Consider the following 27,528-nt stretch of genomic DNA (forward strand, 5'->3'; position numbering starts at 1 on the left):
TTTTTTTTAACATTTTATTTTTCCTTTTTCTCCCCAAAGCCCCCTGGTACACAGTTGTATAATTTTAGTTGTGGGTCCTTCTAGTTGTGGCATGTGGGACACTGCCTCAGCATGGCTTGATGAGCAGTGCCATGTCCATGCCCAGGATCCAAACTGGTGAAACCCTGGGCCGCCAAAGCGGAGCCCATGAACTCAACCACTCGGCCATGGGGCCGGCCCCTGAAAGACAATTTCTTAATTACTCTATTGATAAGATGGGGTCAGTTGAACTGGTCCTGGAGTGCCTTCAGTTACAATTTTGCTCAGTTCCATGGCCAACTTAGTGTATCGGAGGAGTCTTCTTGAGGTGACAAGTGCCCTAATGGCTCTTAACCGCTCAATCCATGCAAACCAATATTGTGGCCTCTTTGCCTTCCAAGATGCCCCTTAGCAACAGCTTTCACCTCATGACCTCATGCACGTATTAATCCACAGCAAACTTTACTGTGAGCTGGCCCAGACAACAGGCTTATGGAAGTGCCTGCATCTTGCCCTATGGTTTTTCTTTTTATGACAAATGACACAGAAGACAGAGACAAGGAAAAATAGTGACCATCTTTGGGAGGAGAAGGATTAGTAAATCAATGAGTAGTCAAACCAAATTTCCCAGAGTTGCCGAATGATCCATCATCTGGCCTATTTCTCCAGAGTCTAAAGAATATTGTGGCCATGCGATGTCTTACAAGAATATCACCTTTTCTTGTTTCGTAGGCTTGTAGCTAAAAGTCTCTGAACTTGGGAAGAAGCTGCCTAGGGGGCTACAGGTGGGGATTGAATTAGCATTTCCCATTGTTTCAGCATTTAGATGCAGCCTGTCAAAAGTACACTTATGCTGCAGCTAGAATCATGTCTCTAAAATAATGGGTATCCCCCAAACCAAGACCCTTACTATGAAGGGCAAGTCAAGGCTTCCTTCCAACAGCCAATGTAATTCCCCTGAGGCTGACAGCAGTTTGGTAGGACCCTTCGCCATAAAAAGGAGTGCAACTTGCTTTTCTGCCCAACCATCTCTGACTGCAAAATGGAGTGCAACTGCATTTTTGCCTTACCATATTTGGGGAGCTCCAACCTGATGATTATTAAGCCAAGCCCTCAGGACACTAAACAAGCTTCGTAAGATTCTGCAGTTCTGGAGCTGGCCCGGTGGCACAGTGGTTAAGTTCACATGTTCCGCTTTGGTGGCCCGGGGTTTGCCGGTTTGGATCCCAGGTGCGGACATGGCACCGCTTGGCAAGCCATGCTGTGGCAGGCGTCCCACATATAAAGTAGAGGAAGATGGGCATGGATGTTAGCTCAGGGCCAGTCTTCCTCAGCAAAAAGAGGATTGGCAGCAGATGTCAGCTCAGGGCTAATCTTCCTAAAAAAATAAAAAGTGTCTGCAGTTCTTTGTAAACATTTATAGCTTCTGGAGCCTTTAGGTTTTGAACAATTTTGTCAGAAAGTGGTGAGCTCTACTCTTCAAAAAATTTTCTCTGTTAATTTGCTCTTACGAAGGAGCCCCAAAGTGGCCACAACAAACAAGGTAATTTCTTTCTTTTTTTTTTTTTAATGGATTTTATTTTTTTCCTTTTTCTACCCAAAGCCCCCCGGTACCTAGTTGTATATTCTTCGTTGTGGGTCCTTCTAGTTGTGGCATGTGGGACGCTGCCTCAGCATGGTTTGATGAGCAGTGCCATGTCCGTGCCCAGGATTCGAACCAACGAAACACTGGGCTGCCTGCAGTGGAGTGCGTGCGGAGTGTACATAAACAAGCCAATTAATTCCAGCTTCAGCTTTTGGGATAAGAAATCAGCTTTATTCTGTGAGATTGATCTTCAGGGAGACAGGGGACCTGTGCCCTCAGATTTGTCTCCCTGGTTTAGGATTTGGGGCAAAATTTAAGAGGTTAGGGGGAACAGACTGGCATGCAGAAATGCTCATGGGACAGGTTTTGATCGGCAGACTTCAAGCATCTATGGTAAGGTTCTAAACATTTATGATGAGGTTCTAAACATTTATGGTAAGGTGTTGAAGGAGTTTAACACTGGATCTTCCTGAACCATGGACCCCTCACTTCTGATTGAGTCTACTTTAAATCCTGGACATGTCCCAGTCCTCTGGTTCCGGGGGTGGGGTGGTGAGAATCTTTAGTTCTGAGGTCATTATTGGTCAAGATTTCTTCTTCTGTGCATGCTCTTGCTATGCAGCTTTGCAAATTTTCTGAAAAACAACTTCTTAATCAATCTGTTAATAAGATGGGGTCAGTGGAATAGGTCCTGGAGGGCCTGCAGTTACACTACCTTCAACGTGCTCAGAACACTTACGTTAGCTTACCTTTGGGCAAAATCATCTAATACAAAGCTTGTTTTATAATAAAGTGTTGCACGTCTCAAGTGATTTATTGAGTATTGCACTGAAAGTGAAAAACAGAATGGTTGTTTGGGTAAAGAATGCTTGTAAGTGTACCAGTTGTTTACCCTCGTGATCACATAGCTGATGGGGAGCTGTGGCTCGCTGGCACTGCCTAATGACGTGAAAGAGAATAGTATCACCTATTGCTAACTTGGGAAAAGATCAAAATTCAAAGTACAGTTTCTACTGAATGTGTATCACTTTTGCAGCATTGTAAAGTCGAAAAATCGTAAGTTGAACATACCAAGTTGGGGACCGTGTGTCTAGAGGAAGGAATTCATAGGCTTACAGTGATTGGAATATAACAGTGGATTTGTCATTTAAAACCTGCTCACCAACACAAGGAAGCACCAGAAGATACAGCTTCCACCACGACTGTGAGAAAGAAATTTGTGGGGGAGCCCCAGCATTCTTGAAGAGCTCTCGGATCACTCTTCTCTGTAGGCCAGACCTTACAGTGAAACTTGGGACTTGCAGTCACTGAAGTGGGAAACCTAAATGTCATAGGAGTAATTGGATCCTGGGGTGGTGGGGACAAGAGGCAGCACTCAACCACCAAAGGCAAGATGGGCTGGTTGCCTGAATGGACAGCAGAGTTAGTGCAGCAACCAGAATAGTCTGACTCACAGACCTATGACTTTGGCTAGTTGATCCTGGCATTCCTAGAAGGGAAATAGATAGGAAGCCTACTAAATTCTTACTTGATCTGTATAAGCAGGAAAGCTCTAGGTCAAATGAACAGAAGTCTAACCTACATCATAGGAACAGAAAGTCACATCCCTCAACCCATCCCCAGACTTGAGCCAATTTACAGAGCCAGAAAGCCTTGAATGAAGGGAAGGCTGTATCCCTTTGAGGAAGGACCCCAGTACACTACTAAAAATGTTAATCTTTCTCCCAGTCTTCACCAAAGAGACTTATGGCTTTTTACCAGGGTAACTGTGCATTGAGGAATAAGAAATAATCAGACATTGGTTCTGAACTGACAGTAATTCTAGGAGACCCCAAAGTCACTGTCATTCATCGGTCAGTGTAGGGACTTACGGAAGTCAGTTGATCAATGGAGTTTTAGTTTAGGTTCATCTCACAGTGGGTCTGGTGGGTCCCTCAACCCATCCAGTGGTTATTTCCCCAGTTCTGGAGTGCGTAATTGGAATAGATATATTCAGCAGCTGGCAGAGTCCCCACGCTGGTTCCCTGACCTATGGAGTGAGGGCTACTGTGGTGGGAAAGGCCAGGTGGAAGCCACCATAATTGCCTTTATCTAGGAAAATATCAAATCAAAAGCAATACTGCATTCCTGGAGGGACTGCAGAGATTAGAGCCCCCATCAAGGACTTGAAGGATGCAGGGGTGGTGATTCCCACCGCATTCCCATTCAACTTGCCTATTCAGCTTGTGCAGAAGACAAATGCATCTTGGAGAACGAGAGCAGATTATCATAAGCTTAACCAGGTGGTGACTCCAATTGTAGTTGCTATACAAGATGTGGTTTCATAGCTTCTTCAAATCACCACAGCCCCTAGTGCTTGGTTTGCAGCTACTGATCTACAAATGCCTTTTTCTCCATCTCTATCAGTAAGACCCATCAGAGCAGTGTGCTTTCAGCTGGCAAGGCCAGCACTACACCTTCACTGTTCTATCCCAGGAGCATATCAACTTTACAGCCTGGTTCCTGATTTAGTCTATAGGGATCTTGCTAGCCTTTCCCTTTCACGAGACATCACGCTGGTCTGTTACAGTGATGCCATAATGCTGATTGGACCTAGTGAGCAGAAGGTAGCAACGACTCTAGACTTATTGGTAAGACAATTGCATGTCAGAGGGTGGGAAATAAATCCAACAGAAATTCAGGGGCCTTCTACCTGAGTGAAATTTCTAGCAGTCCCAAGGTGAGCGGCATATCAAGATATCGTTTCTAAGGTGAGGGATAAGTTGTGGTGTCTGGTCCCTCCTGTGACCTACAAGGCTCACAACCCTAGTGAACTTCTTGGATTCTGGAGGTAACATATTCTTCATTTAGGTATTGCTCCAGCCCATCCACTGGATGACTTAAAACGCTGCCATTTTTGAGTGAGGCCCGTAACAAGAGGGGGCTCTGCAACTGTTCCAGGCTGCCATGCAAGCTGCTCTGCCTGTTGAGCCATATGGTTTAGCAGATCAAATGGCTGTTGAAGTATCATTGGCAGAGATGCCTTTTGGAAACTTTGGCAGCCCCTTATAAGTGAATCACAGTTCAAGCCCTTAGGATTTTGGAATAAAGGCCTAACACCCTCCAGAGCTAACTACTCTCCTTTCAAAAACCAGCTCTTGGCTTCCTGCGGCACTTAGTAGAGACTGAATGCTTGACCATGGCCCACCAAGTTACCATGCAAACTTAGGTGCCCATGATGAACTGGGTATTATCTTACCTATCAAGCCATAAAGTTGAGCATGCACAGTGGCACTCCATCATCAAATGGGAGTAATATATACCTGATCTGTCTCAAGCAGGCCCTGAAGGCACAAGTAAGATACATGAAGAAGGGCCCAAATGCCATTGGTCTCACTTCCGCTACACTGTCTCCTGTCTCCCAGCCACACTGATAGGGACTTCCCTACAATCAGTTGGCAGACGAAGAGAAGACGGAGGCCTGGTTTACAGATGGTTCTGTGGGATATGCAGGCACCATGTGAAGGTGGACAGGTGCAGCACCGCAGCCCCTCTCTGGGACTTCCCGGAAGGACATTGGGGTAGAGAAATTCTCTCAGTGGGCAGAAATTTGGGTAGTGCACCTGGTTGTTCATTTTGCTTGGAAAGAGAAATGGCCAGATGTGTGATTATATACTGATTCATGGGCTGTGCCCAATGGTTTGGCTGGATGGTCAGGGACTTAGAAGAAACGTGATTGGAAAATTGGTGATAAGGAAATTTGGTGACAAGTTATATGGATAGAGCTCTCTGCATGGGCAGAAATATTTGTGTCCCATGTGAATGCTCACTAAAGGATGATTCAGCAGAGGAGGATTTTAAAAATCAAGTGGATAGGATGATCTGTTCTGTGGATACCAGTCAACTTCTTTCCCCAGCACACCCTGTCATCACCCAGTGCGCTCGTGAGCAAAGTGGTGGCTACTCCATCCATCCAGTTTTAATCAGGTAAGTGCAACAATCCATGTGGTAAGGAGTGGCCTCATGTGTGTGTCAGCCAAAGCAGAAGCAGGAGAGCCCCCTGTGGAGGGGGATGCTTAGTGGAGGACATCAGGGTCTGAGCAGGATGATGAGGCCCTACACACAATGGGTGGCCCAGTGCATGGAGTCAGAGTTAGGCTGGGAGAGAAGGGCATCCATGCAGGGGACCCCTGGCTACCACACCCTTTTCAGGCCATGGAGGACTTGCTGTACTTGCCTACTTAAACCTGGGTGATGGAGCACTAAAAGGTATCCCCTTGGGTCGCATAGGTGCCAGGAATAGTCTGTGGCCACCACCGTGTAACAGCATCCTTACCTCTTGTGGATTGGAGACAATGACTCTCTGCTGGGAGGGCCATTCCTCCCTTTGCCTGCTGGTCTCTGTGCAAGGGACTCAAACAGGTTGGGCAGCAGCTACAGCTTAACGTTCAATGGAATTCTTGCTGTGTCTCCTGGTGAAAGCATTTCCTCTCTGGGACCCAGGCCCTCTAGGCTCACATATCTAAAAGTTATGGGGATGAGAAAAACAAGTTTTCCAAGTGGTTATTGGGAGTGAAGGTGACTGAGAGGTAAGAGTGTTCTGCACCCAATTTCACTGTGGAAGGGGGAATTTTCCCCACTCCACCAAGCAATTCTCTGTGACACTGGCTGGGTGTTCTATAATTTAACTCATTTCTGACATTACCAACGTGGAAATAGCATCAGATCCACAGATTAAGGGCTCAGTCCTGCCTGCCACTCCCACTTCTGGTTCCAGGCCTAAGTCCAGGTTGTCACCTGTGCTTCCGACAGACCGAGTAGAGATCAGAGGTTCCAAAGACCCTCTCCTTTGGTTCTACTTATTTGCCAGAGTGGCTCACAGAACTCAGGAAACCTATTTGCTCACTAGATTACTGATTTATTACAAAAGATGTTAAAGAATATGAATCAACAGCCAGATGAAGAGATATGCAAGGTAAGGTCCTGAACAAAGGAGCTTCTGTCCTCACGGGGTTTGGGGCCTGGCATGGTGGCACCTGGAAGCTCTCTGAAACTCCTCCTTTTGGGTGTTTATTGAGCCTTCATTACATAGGCATGATTAATTAAATCATCGGCCATTGGTGATTGATTCAATCTCCAGCTCCTCTCTGCTCCCCAGGAATCAGAGGGTGGACTGAAAGTTCAACCCTCTATGCATGGTTGGTTCTCCTGGCAACCAGGCCCCATCCTTAGGTGCTTTCCAAAATTCACCTCATTAACATAAACCCAGTTGTGGTGGAAAGGGGCTTGTTAGGAATAACAAGATATCTGTTTCACCCTTATGACCCTGAAGTGTTTTCAGGAACTGAGGACAAGAGACCAAATAGTATGACAAAAGACCTTTCCAATGCTCTTATTGCTCAGGAAATTCAAAGGGTTTTGGGAGCTGTGAGCCAGGAACTGTGGACAAAATCAAAATATGTATGAGAAATATATTTTCGTCATCTGAAAGACCAAAAAGATATTTTCTATAAAGCACAATATCACAAGAGGGGACATATCTATTTCATCCCCTGGTTTCTAGGCCTGTGTGTTCCATCTTTTGAGGACACAGCACCATATAATGGCCATTGATTCAAGTGTATACCACATCCTGAAGGATAGTGTTCCATCCTCATGGAGTGTTATCTCCAAGATGGTGCCTCAGCTATATCTTTAGAAGGCCATTTCAATCCTCTGTCACACAGGCAGCTGCTGGTGACATGTATGTAATAAGACCAGTGGGTCCTGCAGTCACGTGTCCACTATACCTTCCTTTGCTGTCAAGTGGGTCCTTTGATCCAGGGTGCTTTTGGTCAGAATCCCACACTGGTAGGTTAGATACTCTGTGAGACTCAGATGATGGTGCTGGCTAAGGCACAGCAGGCAGGAAGGGCAAATCCATATCTGAATACATCTCAGTCTCAGACAAGATGAAACATTTCCCTTTGCAGGATAGAAGAGATCCGATTCAGTCATCTTGGCACCAAGCGACTCATGGGCTCCTTGAACGTTAGTGCCATATTTCTGGCTCACTTTTGGTCTCTGTTGCTGGAAATTTGGGCATTCAATGATGATAGGAGCTCTACTAGCTTTGGGGGGTGAGCTCATGCTGTGGGGCCCATGCATAGTTACCATCTGTGTGACGTTCATGACCCATTGTGTAATTAATGAGATGTCTGTGGATTAATTTCCCCTTGCCACTGTCTATCTATCAAGACTTCCCACGAGTGGGACTATAATGCAGCCTCTGTCTATTTTGGCTCAAATGCATATAGTGAGCTTCCAACTGTGAACAAGTTCAGGCCTTTTCCTTCTTTGTTGGCTGGTGTCTTAGTCTGGGTTCTCCAGAGAAACAGAACCAATAAGACAGATACATTCATAGATACACAGATAGATAGATAGAGTGATCTATCTTTATATATTTGGAGAGAGACATCTGTATATCTATATCTATCTGAAAATTTTTTTACAAGAAATAAGCTCACATAACAATGGAGGCTGAGGCATCCAAGATGTGCAGTCCAAAAGCCTGAGAACCGGAAGAGCTGAGGGTATAAGTTACAGTCTTGTCCAAAGGCAGAAGACTGATATCTCAGCTTAAAGATCATTAGGCAGAGAGAGCAAATGTTCTCTTGCTCAGTCTTTTCTTCCATTTAGGCCTTTCATGGATTAGGTAAGGCCCACCCACATTGAGGAGGGCGATCTGCCTTACTCAATCCACCCATTCAAATGTTAATCTCACCCAGATACACACATCCTCATAGAGACACCTGAAATCATGTTGAACTAAATGTCTGGGTACCCAATAGCCCAGTTAAGTTAACACATAAAATTAATCATCATAGCTGGTCATAGGGAACTTCTCATCAGCCCACAGATATGAATTGAGAGAGTCTGAGCCACCTGCCCATGACTGATCCTGGATGTACCACGTCTGTTTTATGATAGATGTTTCTGGGCCTGGCCAACCTAATGCTTTTTTGGGTCTGATAGATCATGATGAGAAGTTCTGGCTAGTAGATCACTCTACATCCGACGTTCAGACACTCTGTCTTTCCCACGGCTTAGAAGGATGTCAGGAGCTGTTTTTCTATTGATGTAAATGTCATGGCCTTGCTCCATAACTGTATGAGCCTGCACTCCCACTCTCTTATTAGGTCTTGACAGAGGCTCCACAAAGAATCTTTCATTCTTTCAACATGGGTTGGATGGAGGTAAAAGGTGCAATAACGTGCCCCTTTTTTGGAGAGTATGTCCAGCATACCCCATATTATTGGAGCCCGAAAAACTTCATAGATATAGCAGATCCCTGAATGGTCATAAATGTGGATAGTGCCCAAGGCCATCAAACTCTCATATTTTGTTTTATGTTGCTGATTTACCTAAGCCCATCACTAGTGTCATTGACATCAGTGGATGTCACTGTCATCAGTGGGTGGCATCATCATCAATCATCAATATATAAGCAAGCATCCGCTTCCACCCTTTGGAGCACACATGTCTTACTAAGGCATTCAGAATGCTTTCCATTTCTTGTTCATCACTTCTGATTATCCTGTTGTCATCGATATAATGGGCCAATGTGAGGTCCTGTAGCATGTCCAGATGGGCCAGATCCCTTAGGACTATAGTGGAGCACAGGTTGTGAATGTACACTGTTTTTGGTCCCATATCAAAGCAAACTGTTACTGATTCATCTTCCCGAGAAGTTTTGAAAAGAATGCAGTTGGCAGATCACTGCTGCATACCACATACCTGGGGCTATGTTTATGAACTAATCTAGTAAGGATGCAATGCTTGACACAGCTAGAGTTAGGAATACTACTTGGTGATGTTGGCAGTGGTCCCCTGTTATCTATCATTATCCATCTGGACTTTGAAGATGCCAGACTGGTGAACTAAATTGGGATATGATGTGACCATCACCCCTGTACCCTTCCATCTTTGAGAGGGGCCCTACTCTCTACCATTTGCCCTGGGTTGTGATATAGGTTTTGATTGATTATCTTTTTGTACAGGGGGGTCGAGTTCAGTCTCTCCCCTATTGCACTGCTCTTGAATCAGGTCTTTCTGCTTCTTTAAGTTTGTCTGGAGCAATATTTGCTTTGACGTTGCCTACCTGTGGTTAGCTGATGCCGTCATCTTGCACACAGTGTTAACCCTCACCATATTTCCAAATGCTCCAATTTCTTTCATTATCTCACTACAATCCACCAAATGAACATTTCCAAGTTTCCTCCGTGTCTTCTGACTTGGTATCCACAGCAGGAGATGACCTGACTGCCCAGATCCTTCTGGGTTCCCAGGTTGCCTCCTACCTGGCCAGTGCCCCCAGGATCTGAGATGTGCTGTGAGCTAAAGTCCAAGGACTTGAGAGAGACCTGGAAGGTACCCGATTGCGGCGGCCCTGACCCCAACAGTGTGCTCCTTCCACACACATTTTCGGCTCACCTTCAAAGAGCAAGATCACGCTGGCTTTTAAAGGTATCCTGTCATAAAACCCAACGACTCCAGTCTACGAGCAGATCCCTGGCACATCAGGCACTCACATGCCTACACTTGCTCACCCTGTCCGGGGCCACCCCCAACCACATGCTCAGACTGGACATCTTCATCTTCATTTCTTTGCTTTCTTTTTTGTTTTTACAAACTTCATATGCCTATTCGCAGAGTCCACAGAAAGAACCTGGGAAATTGTAGATAGACTCTATCCTCTGATTCTGTTTTCTTTCCTGCTCTTTTTGGCCTCTGGGGTTTTTGGCTGAATCCTTGGAGACCTGACAGTGAAGTGGAGTGTGGGTAAGCAGAGGTGGGCATCAAGGGGTGGTGTGGAGTATAGGGGAGGAAGACATTTCCTCTACCCACTCTGGGTCCTTCCGGCTGGACACCGAATTAAATTCACGTGAGACAGAATAACAGGAGGAAATTAAACAAAGCTTTATACCACGTATACATGGGACAGGCTCAGGCAAACTGAGCAACTCACCAAAATGGCTGAAGGCACCACCTTAAACATCATCTTCAGCTAAAGACAAAGGAGGATGTTGGGGGCGGAGGGGGTGTGGATCAGGGGAGAGTACCACACAAGTACAGTAAACAAGATGCAGATTGAAGTCCTTGCCTTTGTCATTAAGAGTTTCTAGATAGAGGGTCATCCCCCCTTCTTCCTGGTACAGAGAGGGAGACACGTCTAAGGGTGGCGATTTCCTTTACAATGTAAATGTCTCTTACCAAAGGGTAAGTAAATTCTGCTTTCCGGAGTTGCTTTCCTGTCTGCAGTTTATTACAAGTGACCAGCCCCAAAGAATCCTCATGCCAAAGAGACATACCTCGGGGTGGCCAATTCCAGTCCCCCACAGCTTCCCAGGACTACTGCTGGTGTGGATAGCGTCAGGTCACATAAGCTAGAAGCAGTGCATGAGACGGGATTCAAGAAGTTCACGGAGGGGGTGCTGGAGGGCATCTGGGAAGTGCAGAGCAAAGGATCTAGCAAGGGTCAGGTCTGAGTGAGGACTGGCTGCACCTGACCACAGAGGCCCTGGAGCACGTGGTGCAGCCCAGAGTCAGCTCACGTTGGGCTCCAGAGCCCTGTGCCGGGCTCCTCCTGGCCGCTGGCTGCTTTGAGGAGTGGGTAGGGCGACCATCTGGAGAAGGGGCTGTGGCTTCGCTCATGTCAAATTCCTGCAGGAAAGGGCATCTGTGGGGATGCATGAGCAGCTTGGGGAACATAACGGAGCAGTGTACCAAAAGCACTCAGTAAATTGTGGCAATCCTTTGAAAGAAAAAGATGAGATACTTTCGGAAAAATATCGGATACTGTGGAAATTAGAAGTGGCCGTGAGGAGTGATAAGCAAGGATGGGGTTCCACACAGAGGTGAGATGAGAGACTGGAAAGCCTCCAAAGTACAGTCAGGGTTAAATGGAGTCACTAAGGGAAGGGAAGAAGCCCTGGCGCCCCAAAGGGAAGTGTCTTTGAGGTGCCCCTTGTGGTCACCACTTAGAGTCAAGGAATCAAGGCCTTGGGGTGGAGAGCCCTTTGGGCTGAGTGTGTGTGTGCATATGTGTGTGTATATTGATGTGGATTAAGGCTGCCCCAGCTAGAGAAGCCCAAGGTGACCTGGCCTACATGCCAAACTATATGACCCAGTGGACTTTTTTTATGGTATGAATTAGGACTGCCCCAGAGAGAGAAGCCCGGGGCATCCTCACCTGCATGCCGATCTATATGGCCAGATTCGTATCTAAAGTTATATGACCGCACAATAACCAGACCCCATCTGCACTGAAATCATTTAATGACTTTTTACATCATCTTTTCTTTTCTCCAGTAAAAATAAGTCACGTACCCATGCCTTATAAAATTAGCCCTAACCCTCAACTCGGGGCAGCAGCAGGAGCTCTGACTGCCCGTGGGTCTTGTCCCCACACACCAGCTCTGACTGCCCGTGGGTCCTGTCCCCACGCACCAGCTCTGCCTGCCCATGGGTCCTGTCCCCATGCTATTCCACACTATTCTCTAAATAAAAGAGCACTACTGCCAGATCTTGAGAGTCTAAGAAATCTTTCTTTCGACTCCTCGGCTCACCGACCCCGCATCATATATGTGTGTACGTGCATGTGACTGTGTGTCTATGATTGTATGTATGTGTATATGTGTGCATTTATGTGTGTATGCGTGTGTGTCCACGTGTGTCTATTTGTGTGTGCATATATGGGTGTGTGTATGTGCACATGTGTGTGTGTGTATGAGTGTGTGTGTGTATGAGTGTGTGTGTGTATGTGTGTCTATGTGTATGTTGAGGGAGTTAGGTTGGGGGATACACAGACACAAATGTCCAGGGGCACAGGAGTCTGCAGGGACACTGGTGAACAGGCTGACAGGGGACAGGGCACAGGGAATATGCTGGAGAGGGAGACTCAAACCTCCGTGGGGCTAGAAATTCAGAGAATTAGCAGGGATTGGAGGCCAACGTGAGGACGCTGCAGAGACAGGAAGCCTGAGCTCAGAGTGTGGGCAGATTCGAAAAAGGAAGGGAGTCGAGAGCCGGGATGTCGACACAAGTGGGTTCCTGAATGCCAGTGGGAGGAAGGGTGGCCAATGAAGGACCGGCTTGGGGTGGAGACTAGAGTCGTTGGACCCGGTTTCCAGAGCAAGGGCAGGGTTTCCAGTGTCCAGCTCCCACAAGGCTGAGACGTGCCCAGTTCCTCTCAAAGTCAGGCCCGGGTCAGGTGGTTTTGGAATCTTCAGTTGCGATGAAGGAAAACGAGTGTCCACCTCTGGGCTCCAAGACGGCCTTCAGCCTGGCTTGCAAGTTAACCAGACACGGAGATTTGTGAGTAAGTGAAACTGACTGAGACCCGGAATGGAGGCGGGAAAGTAGCCTGGGCTTGAAGAGGGTGGCCGGGGAGGGGACGGAAGTCAGGAAGAACTTGGAGTGTGTGGAGCCCAGAAGAATCTAGAAACTGGGCAGAGCGGACGGGGAGGGGAGGGAGAGTGGGAGGACCTTGCTGTTTGCGGAGCCCAGTGGAATCTAGAAAATTCAGGGTGGGGGAAGGGAATCAAAAGCCAGGAACCCCTGGGGTGTGTGGAGCCCAGAAGAATCTAGAAGGGCTGGGCGGATGGAAGAGGTGGGGCGAGGGAATGAAGGGAGGGGCCCCACCCTGGGGGTCTGGGGGGAATCTGGAGGTGAGGACTCTCTCTCAGGGGTTGGGATGACACACTTCTTCCTGCACGAAGAGGCCTGCATCGTGTCCCACGCTGTTTAACCCTCAGCCTAACCGGCCCCTCTAGGACAGCACAGAGGCTTGTTCAAGTCCACACCCTTCCCCCTCTGAGGTCTGTCCCTCTGAGGGTCCTTCTATGGGCAGAGCTTTCCCTTCCCTCTCTCCCCACCATAATTTGTCCTTTGAAGACTTCCACCCCCATCAACCCGCTGGGGGCCTATTCATCCTGGGGACTCATCATGGTGCCATTTCTCCTCAGCTCCCATTTTGATTACTCCCTTCAAACCAGGAAGTGCCCTGTCTGGCACCCGACTATACTTGTGGTGTCTGCCCCTACTCCCCACACTGAGGCAGGAGATTTTCAATGCCTCCTCAGGACTCAGCTCCAGAATTTCACCTTTGAAACCTCCCCATACCCTAAACACCACCCTCAGCCTCCTGTCCCCATGGACATGTCCTTCCGGCTGAGCATGGATTTGCTCCAGATGGGGACATCTCGCCTTCTCAGCTCCCCTTCTCAGAGCCCAGAACAGAGACTAACCTCAATACAAGGAGGAAATCACCACAGAACCACTGTGAGACCACATTCCAGTTGGGTAATGAGTTTATTTCCTCAGTTTCAAATCTGTCTTCTTTGTCAGGAAGGCAGAGTTGGTAGATGACCATGAAAGCAACAGGTAAGTACTGAAATTTCCTGCCGGTGGTTGATGAAACTGCAGTTGAGGGATGGGTTCAGGAAGCCAGGACAGGAATCTATGTGTCCTCCTGAAGACGGTTATCATAACGTGTAGGATTTATCATCGGTAATGAAGAGCATTCTTCCGCTGTTAGCTTCCCACGAGGCATCGTCTCATCAAAGTAATATGTGATCTTGTCCTTTAAGATTTCACAAGGGGGCTGGCCCCGTGGCCAGTGGTTAAGTTCGCGCGCTCCGCTGCAGGCAGCCCAGTGTTTCGTTCGATCCTGGGCGCGGACATGGCATTGCTCATCAAACCACGCTGAGGCAGCGTCCCACATGCCACAACTAGAAGAACCCACAATGAAGAATATACAACTACGTACTGGGGGGCTTTGGGGGAGAAAAAGGAAAAAATAAAAAAATCTTTAAAAAAAAAAAAAGATTTCACAAGGATTTTGTAGATACCCAGCTGGATTTATAAGTAGAAATTAAACCTCAATCACTTTTGCTGATTGGCGATGTGTCATCTTTTTAAAGAAATACACAATCTTTTCTTTTAAACATTTCAAGTACAAATGCTTATATGCAGCAGAAGCCATCTTACGCAGTACATATGTCAGCATCTCACTGATTAGAAATTTAGACAAAGTTGTTACGAGGCCCTTCTCCGTTTCACATGTCATTAACTTATCTTTTACGAGTTTCCATATCTTATCAGTGAGAAATGCAACCAGTCTATCCTCTAGAACTCTCGTGGCCTTGTCCTTGCTAAATGAAATAAGCAAATCCATGGGAAAAACGTACCAACTGTTTCCGTTGGCTGCAGTCGAAGTTATGACTTAATTCCTGTTGGGTCTGCCTCTTATATACTCTGCGCCTAGTCCCACAGAGGAAGCAGTCCTGGCCAATGAGGGTGTAGGGTGCCCTCAGAAGCACTTGCAATCCAAGGTTGCTTCCTGCCAACTGGAATTTAATTAGTAACGTCAGAGGAAATGATGCAACAGGACCCTCCCACAGCGCTGTGGGAGCATAGAGCCATTCATCTATGGGGCAGCACTTTACCACAGCTCATTATACAGGAGTGGAAATGGACAGTGTTTTCAAAAGCTTTTGTCTGTGAAGACGGAACATTTTGAAGTTGTTTTAACACAGCGATAGACTGAATCAGTGTCCCCAAAGATATCTGTGGCCTCATCCATGTGCCCCGTGAAAGTTACATTATATGGTCAAGGGGCCTTTGCTTATGGGATAAAGTTATGGATCTTGATGTAGGAGATTATCCTGGATTATCCAGGTAAAATCTAAATGAAATCACAGGGGTCCCTATAAAGGGAGTGGAAAGAGAGTTTTGAGTCCGGAAGTAGAAGAGGATGGTGTGAGGATGGACCAGGGGGAGAAAAGGCAGTGTGATGAGGAGTTATGGGGCAAGGCATGAGAACAGCCTGTAGCAGCTGGAAAAGGCAAGGGATCACATTGTCCCCAAGAGCCTCAGGAGGAGCCTGGCCCTGTAGACACTCTGATTTCAGCCCTGAGAAACCTTTTGGAGATTTCAGGACTGCAGACTGTGAGAGAATAAATCTGTGTTTTGAAACCATTAGGTTTGTGTAACGTGTCTCAGCCGCCATAGAATCCATCACAAATAATATTTACCCCAGGCAAAAACGTAAATTTCTAAAGATTTCAGCATTAAGACCTAAGTTATTTTCTCAAAGCTTCTTTTGATGCCAGGTAAACAACGACGTATTTTTGTTTTTAATAAGAGGATCTGAGCATTACACGTCTGAGAAAAGAAAAATAAAGACTGCACAGCCTAGGAACTGTTATACTGGACAGGAGGAAACCTGAAAGCAACCCAGGGGGAAGTGTGTGTGAGCGTTGGGACCCTCTAATGAGCTCTTCGGACACAACTCTGTGGCCAGGAATCAGAGCTTTGGGCGTCACTGGAGGTCCGCTGTGTGCCTGGAGGACAACCCCTGAGAAGATGGGCTGATGGGCAAGGAAGGTGAGGCTTATCAAAGCACAAGAGGCAAAGATTCCCAGGAAAGAAGATGAGTTCTGCATGTCCAGGGCTAATGTAGGCACAGGGCACTGCTGCCCAGGGCCAAAAGGGGAGGATCAGAAATACCATTAGGAAATCGTATTAGGGCTCTCCAGAGAAATAAAAAGTATGCCTTTATGTATGTGTGTGTGTGTGTGTGTGTCTGTTGGGGGGGGTGTATAAAGAGATTTATTATAAGGAAGTGGCTCACACAAGACTCAGAAGTCCTGTAATGTGACGTCCGCAAGCTGGAGACCCAGGAAGGCCAAAGTCCTGAGACAGGACAGCCAATGGCGTACGTTGTAGTCTGAGCGCAGGGAAAGACCCATGTCCCAGCTCAAGCTCTCAGGCAGAGAGGGTGAATTCTCCTTTCCCTCGACTTTGTGTTCAGTTCATGCCCTCACCGACTGGACAGTACCCCCTGCCCCCACAAGGAGGGGCCGTCTGCTTTTCTCAGTCTACCAATTCAAAGGCTAACTCACCTGGAGACACCCTCCCAGAAACACCCAGATAATGTTATTGAAATAGCTGGCCACCTCATGGCCCAGTCCACTGGACACATCAAATTGCCATCACGGAAATCTAGCCCTCTTATTGTTTAGAAAACCATTTCTCACTTTTGATGTAGCTACGGTTCTTTAGAAGAAAGTTCCTTCCAATGTTGACTTTAAAATCTTTGACTCTTTTTGCGGCCACGGATACAATCAGATTTCCTGGTCAGTGGCATTATTTGGGTGATGAACTTGCTTCAGATATTAGTCTTTTGCCAGTGATCAGTATTTTGTGAGCCACAGCCATTTTCAGTCTTTTGTCCTCTACAGGTCGTGGCTTGATTTACTCTGATGATTCCCTGAAAGGAAACGGTGTGGTAAACGTCCAATCCTGCTGCATCTTTATAAAAATCAGGGCCAATCAAATGAGGCCCGCTCTGCTTTAGGGTCAAGAGAGTCTTCCTTGGAGATGATTTTTATCAAATCAAAAGGGAGGTGACCTTGGAAAGAAATGTGTTTCCATGGGTAAGTCCTGCAAACACAGCCTCTGAATGATCAGATTCTGGCCCGCTCTCTCTCTCTCAGCTATTTTTCACCGTTGATAAATCACAGAGAACTGATGGAGATGCAGACTGGATCCTGGCTGATAGAGACGTGGTGGCGTTCCCCTCCTCCCCGTGCAGAGGAATTCCTTTAGAACTGTAATTGCAGTCTGTATTGTAGACTGTTTCTCTACCCTTTGGAAATGTATGTAAGTCTGCTGAAAAGCCTCTTGCCAGTTTTAAGATCCAGGAAATGTGTTTCCCAAGGGCCTGGGCCAAAAACCTCTGCAGTGTCGTCCTCCTGGAAGATACTGGCCCTACCTCCCAGTCTCTGAGGGAGGTCAGGAGCCTAACTTAGTCGGATCCCTCTACCAGGGTGTAAAACTACCTCCTGTGAGGATTTTATTAGAAAATGTACATTTCTTTTAACACAAGAGACCTATGGTTCCCACTACCCACGTTAAAAATCTCTCCAGCCTTTTGTTTTGGGGGTCGAGTTCAGTCTCTCCCCTATTGCACTGCTCTTGAATCAGGTCTTTCTGCTTCTTTAAGTTTGTCTGGAGCAATATTTGCTTTGACGTTGCCTACCTGTGGTTAGCTGATGCCGTCATCTTGCACACAGTGTTAACCCTCACCATATTTCCAAATGCTCCAATTTCTTTCATTATCTCACTACAATCCACCAAATGAACATTTCCAAGTTTCCTCCGTGTCTTCTGACTTGGTATCCACAGCAGGAGATGACCTGACTGCCCAGATCCTTCTGGGTTCCCAGGTTGCCTCCTACCTGGCCAGTGCCCCCAGGATCTGAGATGTGCTGTGAGCTAAAGTCCAAGGACTTGAGAGAGACCTGGAAGGTACCCGATTGCGGCGGCCCTGACCCCAACAGTGTGCTCCTTCCACACACATTTTCGGCTCACCTTCAAAGAGCAAGATCACGCTGGCTTTTAAAGGTATCCTGTCATAAAACCCAACGACTCCAGTCTACGAGCAGATCCCTGGCACATCAGGCACTCACATGCCTACACTTGCTCACCCTGTCCGGGGCCACCCCCAACCACATGCTCAGACTGGACATCTTCATCTTCATTTCTTTGCTTTCTTTTTTGTTTTTACAAACTTCATATGCCTATTCGCAGAGTCCACAGAAAGAACCTGGGAAATTGTAGATAGACTCTATCCTCTGATTCTGTTTTCTTTCCTGCTCTTTTTGGCCTCTGGGGTTTTTGGCTGAATCCTTGGAGACCTGACAGTGAAGTGGAGTGTGGGTAAGCAGAGGTGGGCATCAAGGGGTGGTGTGGAGTATAGGGGAGGAAGACATTTCCTCTACCCGCTCTGGGTCCTTCCGGCTGGACACCGAATTAAATTCACGTGAGACAGAATAACAGGAGGAAATTAAACAAAGCTTTATACCACGTATACATGGGACAGGCTCAGGCAAACTGAGCAACTCACCAAAATGGCTGAAGGCACCACCTTAAACATCATCTTCAGCTAAAGACAAAGGAGGATGTTGGGGGCGGAGGGGGTGTGGATCAGGGGAGAGTACCACACAAGTACAGTAAACAAGATGCAGATTGAAGTCCTTGCCTTTGTCATTAAGAGTTTCTAGATAGAGGGTCATCCCCCCTTCTTCCTGGTACAGAGAGGGAGACACGTCTAAGGGTGGCGATTTCCTTTACAATGTAAATGTCTCTTACCAAAGGGTAAGTAAATTCTGCTTTCCGGAGTTGCTTTCCTGTCTGCAGTTTATTACAAGTGACCAGCCCCAAAGAATCCTCATGCCAAAGAGACATACCTCGGGGTGGCCAATTCCAGTCCCCCACAGCTTCCCAGGACTACTGCTGGTGTGGATAGCGTCAGGTCACATAAGCTAGAAGCAGTGCATGAGACGGGATTCAAGAAGTTCACGGAGGGGGTGCTGGAGGGCATCTGGGAAGTGCAGAGCAAAGGATCTAGCAAGGGTCAGGTCTGAGTGAGGACTGGCTGCACCTGACCACAGAGGCCCTGGAGCACGTGGTGCAGCCCAGAGTCAGCTCACGTTGGGCTCCAGAGCCCTGTGCCGGGCTCCTCCTGGCCGCTGGCTGCTTTGAGGAGTGGGTAGGGCGACCATCTGGAGAAGGGGCTGTGGCTTCGCTCATGTCAAATTCCTGCAGGAAAGGGCATCTGTGGGGATGCATGAGCAGCTTGGGGAACATAACGGAGCAGTGTACCAAAAGCACTCAGTAAATTGTGGCAATCCTTTGAAAGAAAAAGATGAGATACTTTCGGAAAAATATCGGATACTGTGGAAATTAGAAGTGGCCGTGAGGAGTGATAAGCAAGGATGGGGTTCCACACAGAGGTGAGATGAGAGACTGGAAAGCCTCCAAAGTACAGTCAGGGTTAAATGGAGTCACTAAGGGAAGGGAAGAAGCCCTGGCGCCCCAAAGGGAAGTGTCTTTGAGGTGCCCCTTGTGGTCACCACTTAGAGTCAAGGAATCAAGGCCTTGGGGTGGAGAGCCCTTTGGGCTGAGTGTGTGTGTGCATATGTGTGTGTATATTGATGTGGATTAAGGCTGCCCCAGCTAGAGAAGCCCAAGGTGACCTGGCCTACATGCCAAACTATATGACCCAGTGGACTTTTTTTATGGTATGAATTAGGACTGCCCCAGAGAGAGAAGCCCGGGGCATCCTCACCTGCATGCCGATCTATATGGCCAGATTCGTATCTAAAGTTATATGACCGCACAATAACCAGACCCCATCTGCACTGAAATCATTTAATGACTTTTTACATCATCTTTTCTTTTCTCCAGTAAAAATAAGTCACGTACCCATGCCTTATAAAATTAGCCCTAACCCTCAACTCGGGGCAGCAGCAGGAGCTCTGACTGCCCGTGGGTCTTGTCCCCACACACCAGCTCTGACTGCCCGTGGGTCCTGTCCCCACGCACCAGCTCTGCCTGCCCATGGGTCCTGTCCCCATGCTATTCCACACTATTCTCTAAATAAAAGAGCACTACTGCCAGATCTTGAGAGTCTAAGAAATCTTTCTTTCGACTCCTCGGCTCACCGACCCCGCATCATATATGTGTGTACGTGCATGTGACTGTGTGTCTATGATTGTATGTATGTGTATATGTGTGCATTTATGTGTGTATGCGTGTGTGTCCACGTGTGTCTATTTGTGTGTGCATATATGGGTGTGTGTATGTGCACATGTGTGTGTGTGTATGAGTGTGTGTGTGTATGAGTGTGTGTGTGTATGTGTGTCTATGTGTATGTTGAGGGAGTTAGGTTGGGGGATACACAGACACAAATGTCCAGGGGCACAGGAGTCTGCAGGGACACTGGTGAACAGGCTGACAGGGGACAGGGCACAGGGAATATGCTGGAGAGGGAGACTCAAACCTCCGTGGGGCTAGAAATTCAGAGAATTAGCAGGGATTGGAGGCCAACGTGAGGACGCTGCAGAGACAGGAAGCCTGAGCTCAGAGTGTGGGCAGATTCGAAAAAGGAAGGGAGTCGAGAGCCGGGATGTCGACACAAGTGGGTTCCTGAATGCCAGTGGGAGGAAGGGTGGCCAATGAAGGACCGGCTTGGGGTGGAGACTAGAGTCGTTGGACCCGGTTTCCAGAGCAAGGGCAGGGTTTCCAGTGTCCAGCTCCCACAAGGCTGAGACGTGCCCAGTTCCTCTCAAAGTCAGGCCCGGGTCAGGTGGTTTTGGAATCTTCAGTTGCGATGAAGGAAAACGAGTGTCCACCTCTGGGCTCCAAGACGGCCTTCAGCCTGGCTTGCAAGTTAACCAGACACGGAGATTTGTGAGTAAGTGAAACTGACTGAGACCCGGAATGGAGGCGGGAAAGTAGCCTGGGCTTGAAGAGGGTGGCCGGGGAGGGGACGGAAGTCAGGAAGAACTTGGAGTGTGTGGAGCCCAGAAGAATCTAGAAACTGGGCAGAGCGGACGGGGAGGGGAGGGAGAGTGGGAGGACCTTGCTGTTTGCGGAGCCCAGTGGAATCTAGAAAATTCAGGGTGGGGGAAGGGAATCAAAAGCCAGGAACCCCTGGGGTGTGTGGAGCCCAGAAGAATCTAGAAGGGCTGGGCGGATGGAAGAGGTGGGGCGAGGGAATGAAGGGAGGGGCCCCACCCTGGGGGTCTGGGGGGAATCTGGAGGTGAGGACTCTCTCTCAGGGGTTGGGATGACACACTTCTTCCTGCACGAAGAGGCCTGCATCGTGTCCCACGCTGTTTAACCCTCAGCCTAACCGGCCCCTCTAGGACAGCACAGAGGCTTGTTCAAGTCCACACCCTTCCCCCTCTGAGGTCTGTCCCTCTGAGGGTCCTTCTATGGGCAGAGCTTTCCCTTCCCTCTCTCCCCACCATAATTTGTCCTTTGAAGACTTCCACCCCCATCAACCCGCTGGGGGCCTATTCATCCTGGGGACTCATCATGGTGCCATTTCTCCTCAGCTCCCATTTTGATTACTCCCTTCAAACCAGGAAGTGCCCTGTCTGGCACCCGACTATACTTGTGGTGTCTGCCCCTACTCCCCACACTGAGGCAGGAGATTTTCAATGCCTCCTCAGGACTCAGCTCCAGAATTTCACCTTTGAAACCTCCCCATACCCTAAACACCACCCTCAGCCTCCTGTCCCCATGGACATGTCCTTCCGGCTGAGCATGGATTTGCTCCAGATGGGGACATCTCGCCTTCTCAGCTCCCCTTCTCAGAGCCCAGAACAGAGACTAACCTCAATACAAGGAGGAAATCACCACAGAACCACTGTGAGACCACATTCCAGTTGGGTAATGAGTTTATTTCCTCAGTTTCAAATCTGTCTTCTTTGTCAGGAAGGCAGAGTTGGTAGATGACCATGAAAGCAACAGGTAAGTACTGAAATTTCCTGCCGGTGGTTGATGAAACTGCAGTTGAGGGATGGGTTCAGGAAGCCAGGACAGGAATCTATGTGTCCTCCTGAAGACGGTTATCATAACGTGTAGGATTTATCATCGGTAATGAAGAGCATTCTTCCGCTGTTAGCTTCCCACGAGGCATCGTCTCATCAAAGTAATATGTGATCTTGTCCTTTAAGATTTCACAAGGGGGCTGGCCCCGTGGCCAGTGGTTAAGTTCGCGCGCTCCGCTGCAGGCAGCCCAGTGTTTCGTTCGATCCTGGGCGCGGACATGGCATTGCTCATCAAACCACGCTGAGGCAGCGTCCCACATGCCACAACTAGAAGAACCCACAATGAAGAATATACAACTACGTACTGGGGGGCTTTGGGGGAGAAAAAGGAAAAAATAAAAAAATCTTTAAAAAAAAAAAAAGATTTCACAAGGATTTTGTAGATACCCAGCTGGATTTATAAGTAGAAATTAAACCTCAATCACTTTTGCTGATTGGCGATGTGTCATCTTTTTAAAGAAATACACAATCTTTTCTTTTAAACATTTCAAGTACAAATGCTTATATGCAGCAGAAGCCATCTTACGCAGTACATATGTCAGCATCTCACTGATTAGAAATTTAGACAAAGTTGTTACGAGGCCCTTCTCCGTTTCACATGTCATTAACTTATCTTTTACGAGTTTCCATATCTTATCAGTGAGAAATGCAACCAGTCTATCCTCTAGAACTCTCGTGGCCTTGTCCTTGCTAAATGAAATAAGCAAATCCATGGGAAAAACGTACCAACTGTTTCCGTTGGCTGCAGTCGAAGTTATGACTTAATTCCTGTTGGGTCTGCCTCTTATATACTCTGCGCCTAGTCCCACAGAGGAAGCAGTCCTGGCCAATGAGGGTGTAGGGTGCCCTCAGAAGCACTTGCAATCCAAGGTTGCTTCCTGCCAACTGGAATTTAATTAGTAACGTCAGAGGAAATGATGCAACAGGACCCTCCCACAGCGCTGTGGGAGCATAGAGCCATTCATCTATGGGGCAGCACTTTACCACAGCTCATTATACAGGAGTGGAAATGGACAGTGTTTTCAAAAGCTTTTGTCTGTGAAGACGGAACATTTTGAAGTTGTTTTAACACAGCGATAGACTGAATCAGTGTCCCCAAAGATATCTGTGGCCTCATCCATGTGCCCCGTGAAAGTTACATTATATGGTCAAGGGGCCTTTGCTTATGGGATAAAGTTATGGATCTTGATGTAGGAGATTATCCTGGATTATCCAGGTAAAATCTAAATGAAATCACAGGGGTCCCTATAAAGGGAGTGGAAAGAGAGTTTTGAGTCCGGAAGTAGAAGAGGATGGTGTGAGGATGGACCAGGGGGAGAAAAGGCAGTGTGATGAGGAGTTATGGGGCAAGGCATGAGAACAGCCTGTAGCAGCTGGAAAAGGCAAGGGATCACATTGTCCCCAAGAGCCTCAGGAGGAGCCTGGCCCTGTAGACACTCTGATTTCAGCCCTGAGAAACCTTTTGGAGATTTCAGGACTGCAGACTGTGAGAGAATAAATCTGTGTTTTGAAACCATTAGGTTTGTGTAACGTGTCTCAGCCGCCATAGAATCCATCACAAATAATATTTACCCCAGGCAAAAACGTAAATTTCTAAAGATTTCAGCATTAAGACCTAAGTTATTTTCTCAAAGCTTCTTTTGATGCCAGGTAAACAACGACGTATTTTTGTTTTTAATAAGAGGATCTGAGCATTACACGTCTGAGAAAAGAAAAATAAAGACTGCACAGCCTAGGAACTGTTATACTGGACAGGAGGAAACCTGAAAGCAACCCAGGGGGAAGTGTGTGTGAGCGTTGGGACCCTCTAATGAGCTCTTCGGACACAACTCTGTGGCCAGGAATCAGAGCTTTGGGCGTCACTGGAGGTCCGCTGTGTGCCTGGAGGACAACCCCTGAGAAGATGGGCTGATGGGCAAGGAAGGTGAGGCTTATCAAAGCACAAGAGGCAAAGATTCCCAGGAAAGAAGATGAGTTCTGCATGTCCAGGGCTAATGTAGGCACAGGGCACTGCTGCCCAGGGCCAAAAGGGGAGGATCAGAAATACCATTAGGAAATCGTATTAGGGCTCTCCAGAGAAATAAAAAGTATGCCTTTATGTATGTGTGTGTGTGTGTGTGTGTCTGTTGGGGGGGGTGTATAAAGAGATTTATTATAAGGAAGTGGCTCACACAAGACTCAGAAGTCCTGTAATGTGACGTCCGCAAGCTGGAGACCCAGGAAGGCCAAAGTCCTGAGACAGGACAGCCAATGGCGTACGTTGTAGTCTGAGCGCAGGGAAAGACCCATGTCCCAGCTCAAGCTCTCAGGCAGAGAGGGTGAATTCTCCTTTCCCTCGACTTTGTGTTCAGTTCATGCCCTCACCGACTGGACAGTACCCCCTGCCCCCACAAGGAGGGGCCGTCTGCTTTTCTCAGTCTACCAATTCAAAGGCTAACTCACCTGGAGACACCCTCCCAGAAACACCCAGATAATGTTATTGAAATAGCTGGCCACCTCATGGCCCAGTCCACTGGACACATCAAATTGCCATCACGGAAATCTAGCCCTCTTATTGTTTAGAAAACCATTTCTCACTTTTGATGTAGCTACGGTTCTTTAGAAGAAAGTTCCTTCCAATGTTGACTTTAAAATCTTTGACTCTTTTTGCGGCCACGGATACAATCAGATTTCCTGGTCAGTGGCATTATTTGGGTGATGAACTTGCTTCAGATATTAGTCTTTTGCCAGTGATCAGTATTTTGTGAGCCACAGCCATTTTCAGTCTTTTGTCCTCTACAGGTCGTGGCTTGATTTACTCTGATGATTCCCTGAAAGGAAACGGTGTGGTAAACGTCCAATCCTGCTGCATCTTTATAAAAATCAGGGCCAATCAAATGAGGCCCGCTCTGCTTTAGGGTCAAGAGAGTCTTCCTTGGAGATGATTTTTATCAAATCAAAAGGGAGGTGACCTTGGAAAGAAATGTGTTTCCATGGGTAAGTCCTGCAAACACAGCCTCTGAATGATCAGATTCTGGCCCGCTCTCTCTCTCTCAGCTATTTTTCACCGTTGATAAATCACAGAGAACTGATGGAGATGCAGACTGGATCCTGGCTGATAGAGACGTGGTGGCGTTCCCCTCCTCCCCGTGCAGAGGAATTCCTTTAGAACTGTAATTGCAGTCTGTATTGTAGACTGTTTCTCTACCCTTTGGAAATGTATGTAAGTCTGCTGAAAAGCCTCTTGCCAGTTTTAAGATCCAGGAAATGTGTTTCCCAAGGGCCTGGGCCAAAAACCTCTGCAGTGTCGTCCTCCTGGAAGATACTGGCCCTACCTCCCAGTCTCTGAGGGAGGTCAGGAGCCTAACTTAGTCGGATCCCTCTACCAGGGTGTAAAACTACCTCCTGTGAGGATTTTATTAGAAAATGTACATTTCTTTTAACACAAGAGACCTATGGTTCCCACTACCCACGTTAAAAATCTCTCCAGCCTTTTGTTTTGGGGTCGAGTTCAAATCAGTCTCTCCCCTATTGCACTGCTCTTGAATCAGGTCTTTCTGCTTCTTTAAGTTTGTCTGGAGCAATATTTGCTTTGACGTTGCCTACCTGTGGTTAGCTGATGCCGTCATCTTGCACACAGTGTTAACCCTCACCATATTTCCAAATGCTCCAATTTCTTTCATTATCTCACTACAATCCACCAAATGAACATTTCCAAGTTTCCTCCGTGTCTTCTGACTTGGTATCCACAGCAGGAGATGACCTGACTGCCCAGATCCTTCTGGGTTCCCAGGTTGCCTCCTACCTGGCCAGTGCCCCCAGGATCTGAGATGTGCTGTGAGCTAAAGTCCAAGGACTTGAGAGAGACCTGGAAGGTACCCGATTGCGGCGGCCCTGACCCCAACAGTGTGCTCCTTCCACACACATTTTCGGCTCACCTTCAAAGAGCAAGATCACGCTGGCTTTTAAAGGTATCCTGTCATAAAACCCAACGACTCCAGTCTACGAGCAGATCCCTGGCACATCAGGCACTCACATGCCTACACTTGCTCACCCTGTCCGGGGCCACCCCCAACCACATGCTCAGACTGGACATCTTCATCTTCATTTCTTTGCTTTCTTTTTTGTTTTTACAAACTTCATATGCCTATTCGCAGAGTCCACAGAAAGAACCTGGGAAATTGTAGATAGACTCTATCCTCTGATTCTGTTTTCTTTCCTGCTCTTTTTGGCCTCTGGGGTTTTTGGCTGAATCCTTGGAGACCTGACAGTGAAGTGGAGTGTGGGTAAGCAGAGGTGGGCATCAAGGGGTGGTGTGGAGTATAGGGGAGGCAAAGACATTTCCTCTACCCGCTCTGGGTCCTTCCGGCTGGACACCGAATTAAATTCACGTGAGACAGAATAACAGGAGGAAATTAAACAAAGCTTTATACCACGTATACATGGGACAGGCTCAGGCAAACTGAGCAACTCACCAAAATGGCTGAAGGCACCACCTTAAACATCATCTTCAGCTAAAGACAAAGGAGGGATGTTGGGGGCGGAGGGGGTGTGGATCAGGGGAGAGTACCACACAAGTACAGTAAACAAGATGCAGATTGAAGTCCTTGCCTTTGTCATTAAGAGTTTCTAGATAGAGGGTCATCCCCCCTTCTTCCTGGTACAGAGAGGGAGACACGTCTAAGGGTGGCGATTTCCTTTACAATGTAAATGTCTCTTACCAAAGGGTAAGTAAATTCTGCTTTCCGGAGTTGCTTTCCTGTCTGCAGTTTATTACAAGTGACCAGCCCCAAAGAATCCTCATGCCAAAGAGACATACCTCGGGGTGGCCAATTCCAGTCCCCCACAGCTTCCCAGGACTACTGCTGGTGTGGATAGCGTCAGGTCACATAAGCTAGAAGCAGTGCATGAGACGGGATTCAAGAAGTTCACGGAGGGGGTGCTGGAGGGCATCTGGGAAGTGCAGAGCAAAGGATCTAGCAAGGGTCAGGTCTGAGTGAGGACTGGCTGCACCTGACCACAGAGGCCCTGGAGCACGTGGTGCAGCCCAGAGTCAGCTCACGTTGGGCTCCAGAGCCCTGTGCCGGGCTCCTCCTGGCCGCTGGCTGCTTTGAGGAGTGGGTAGGGCGACCATCTGGAGAAGGGGCTGTGGCTTCGCTCATGTCAAATTCCTGCAGGAAAGGGCATCTGTGGGGATGCATGAGCAGCTTGGGGAACATAACGGAGCAGTGTACCAAAAGCACTCAGTAAATTGTGGCAATCCTTTGAAAGAAAAAGATGAGATACTTTTGGAAAAATATCGGATACTGTGGAAATTAGAAGTGGCCGTGAGGAGTGATAAGCAAGGATGGGGTTCCACACAGAGGTGAGATGAGAGACTGGAAAGCCTCCAAAGTACAGTCAGGGTTAAATGGAGTCACTAAGGGAAGGGAAGAAGCCCTGGCGCCCCAAAGGGAAGTGTCTTTGAGGTGCCCCTTGTGGTCACCACTTAGAGTCAAGGAATCAAGGCCTTGGGGTGGA

At 47.7% G+C, this 27,528-nt stretch overlaps 4 long non-coding RNA genes across 6 annotated transcripts; 2 read left to right on the forward strand and 2 right to left on the reverse strand.

The window, feature by feature from the left end:
- Nucleotides 1-12,729: 12,729 nt before the first annotated feature.
- Nucleotides 12,730-14,521, forward strand: LOC139073502 (uncharacterized). 2 transcript variants are annotated; one of them, XR_011522307.1, is made up of 2 exons: nucleotides 12,730-12,941; nucleotides 14,212-14,521. It is a non-coding gene; the product is annotated as an uncharacterized lncRNA (long non-coding RNA). The 2 variants fall into 2 exon arrangements; XR_011522306.1 differs by having other exon boundaries at nucleotides 12,763-12,941; nucleotides 13,970-14,521.
- Nucleotides 13,915-14,928, reverse strand: LOC139073503 (uncharacterized). Its single transcript, XR_011522308.1, has 2 exons — nucleotides 14,812-14,928; nucleotides 13,915-14,397 (listed from the first exon to the last, which is right to left on the reverse strand). It is a non-coding gene; the product is annotated as an uncharacterized lncRNA (long non-coding RNA).
- A 5,745-nt stretch (nucleotides 14,929-20,673) lies between these two features.
- Nucleotides 20,674-22,465, forward strand: LOC139073501 (uncharacterized). 2 transcript variants are annotated; one of them, XR_011522305.1, is made up of 2 exons: nucleotides 20,674-20,885; nucleotides 22,156-22,465. It is a non-coding gene; the product is annotated as an uncharacterized lncRNA (long non-coding RNA). The 2 variants fall into 2 exon arrangements; XR_011522304.1 differs by having other exon boundaries at nucleotides 20,749-20,885; nucleotides 21,914-22,465.
- Nucleotides 21,859-22,872, reverse strand: LOC139073504 (uncharacterized). The gene is made up of 2 exons (XR_011522309.1): nucleotides 22,756-22,872; nucleotides 21,859-22,341 (listed from the first exon to the last, which is right to left on the reverse strand). It is a non-coding gene; the product is annotated as an uncharacterized lncRNA (long non-coding RNA).
- Nucleotides 22,873-27,528: the final 4,656 nt, after the last annotated feature.

Source organism: Equus przewalskii, chromosome 9 (assembly GCF_037783145.1).
Source record: "Equus przewalskii isolate Varuska chromosome 9, EquPr2, whole genome shotgun sequence".
NCBI classification, from domain to species: Eukaryota; Metazoa; Chordata; class Mammalia; order Perissodactyla; family Equidae; genus Equus; species Equus przewalskii.